This window comes from Fragaria vesca, linkage group LG6 (genome assembly GCF_000184155.1).
Source record: "Fragaria vesca subsp. vesca linkage group LG6, FraVesHawaii_1.0, whole genome shotgun sequence".
NCBI classification, from domain to species: Eukaryota; Viridiplantae; Streptophyta; class Magnoliopsida; order Rosales; family Rosaceae; genus Fragaria; species Fragaria vesca.
In genome coordinates this window covers 5,615,846-5,618,381 of record NC_020496.1, presented here as the reverse complement: position 1 = coordinate 5,618,381, position 2,536 = coordinate 5,615,846, and positions in this window count along the sequence as shown.

The following is a 2,536-nucleotide window of genomic DNA, read 5'->3' as shown; positions in this document are numbered from 1 at the left end:
CTAACTAAGTTGATATCCATCAACGAAGGGTGGTTCGATAGTAGACTCATTATCTCACGTCCTCATGTACACTAGTGTAATACTTGTAGAGATCTCTATATGGATTGGATTTGACATTGAGGCGTCCCCCAACGATAATCACAATTCAGACTTCATGAGACGGATTTGAGTATCACTGATCAATGGATCAGGTTGTGCCAAGCTCGCTTTCTTTCTAGTGCAAGACAATATCGAACCTAAGGGTCTCCCTCTTTTTAGGGAGCCACACGGCCTTGTGACACCAATTTTGCCACTATATGGCGTCACCATCTCACCATCCATGGTGATGGCGTCAAGACCAACACTTTTTGGTCGCGCCATGTCCTTTTGTAGGACATCAATCCTTGCAGACATATTTGCAGCATGTGATCTCGTCACTTTAACATTATAAGCATTTGGGATCAAGATGAGACTTAGTGGGGACAAACCACGACAATTCACGTCGTTCCACTTGAACACTTGTGTTTTTATCTCCCCCTAACGGCGGGAATATTGTCTCATCAAAGTGACAATCCGCAATTTAGCGGTGAATGAGATCGCCTGACAAGGTTCCTACATATGTGGATTATAGGTGGAGGTTCATATCCAACCTAAACTTATTCATCTCAAATGACCCATCATTATACGCAGTGGCAATGCGATTTGGCACCTAGAAATAACATCTAGCCGAGCTCAAGGATTGGAGATCCGTTTCAATCCTGCCGAGCTCAAGGATTGCAATTTCGTGTCAATCCTGGTACACAGTCAGGAGCTGTAGTACAACAAAATTCAATGATGGTGGGTCGTAGATGAATAGTAAAGCTGCATACAAATATTGCATAGCCCCAAGACGCAATAGAAAGAGTGGTGCGCATCAATAATGTTCGAGTGACAAGCTAAAGTTGCTTGGTCGTAGCCTCGGTGAGACTGTATTGCGTGTGAACATGGGGTACAGGACACTTCAACTTACATCCCGATGAACTTCTTTAAAGAATGGGTAGTGAGCCCGTAGAAGTATAAGCAGTATAAGCAGTAGATAATAGTGTAACACGTGACCAGTGTGTTAACACGTCAACCAACACCATAAAGCATAAAAAGGTGTCCGCAAGTTGGTTGTATCTATCTACATAGTTTGATGTAAGAATAGAATGTTCACTTTTGTGTTATTTAGCGTAGGAGGGTCTCACTCCTTATTTAGCTAAAGAATAGGCTTTCAAAACGAGCAATGAGCATTGCAGGGGCCAATGCGACATCGAGGAAAGACCAGTGCACCTCAATTGCTTGAGGAATTGACCGGACGACCTCCAGGAAGTTGGAGTCGTGTTCGGCTGACGTCAATGTCCCCCAAGTCACCACCATGCTTCATGGTGATGTTAGATCTCGAATGTCTTCATTTTGAGCGGAAGAATGGATGTCCATGAGAATTTCTCAAAATTTGGACCATTATATCTCTTCCAGGTTGACCAATTTGGTCAAACCAAAGCCTATATGAGTCGGTGTCCCAAATATCAAGTTTGGCGACAACATGGGATTCGATATTCGAATCGTAGTGACATACAGTTCACTAGATTGACTCATGAATTTCTCCAAGATGCGCTTCAGTTCGCATTCATGAGGAGGTATACACAAAAGAATTCTTGTTCATTCGCACAATGTGTTTTCAAATGAAAACTATTAGCATGAATGTCTTTAAAGCTCAACATGGTTCCTTAGAATGTTGTGGATAGTTCCACTATCTGCGAAGCACTCAATGTCTCTATGAGACATAACTACAAGGAGTAGATAGACGAGTAAATAGTTCTACTTGAACCATTTAGAAGGATTGAAAGAAGCTATGAAAAGCTGCAAACCCGAGAGTGCATAAAAATTTCCGCGCAGAATGACCTTTGCGTACTAAAACAGCTATAACTTCTTCGTTAAAATAGATATGGACGAACCGTGAAAATTTCTGAAAACTAGACTCATAGAGCTTTCCAATGATATAAAGCTTACTGTCTGGTTCGTCCGGAGCTGTTCACAAAGCTCAAACGAAGTTGACTGTCCAGAAGGGACAGATTGCTGTTTTTCGCAGATTTGGCATGTGCGAAGTTGTGAAGCTTGCAGGTGGCGTGTAGGCTTTTGCCTTAGCCAAAAGTGACGTGTGTATGATCAAAACCAAGTCCTTTCGATCGTTTTAAGGTCGTAAACTCCATGACTAGTTAGCAAAAGCTCCCTGACATGAACATAAACTAACTCAGAGGACCTGGAGGATCCGATTATGATGATAATTTTTCAGCTTTGATAAGTCTTCAACGTCTTTTGCAAGACGGCAACTGGTTTAATAACATAGGGGGATCCAAAATCAAAAGCTTTCGGTAACTCAAAGTCAGTATGACCAGGCATGTCCGTGGAGGGTCGGTAGTGCGAGGCACACTTAAAACCACTATCTCCTTAATTTCGGACAATTCTAAGACATCACACTGAGCTTGGATGAGCCTAGTTGAACAATTGATGATGAAAATCCGCTATAGGGTAGAAG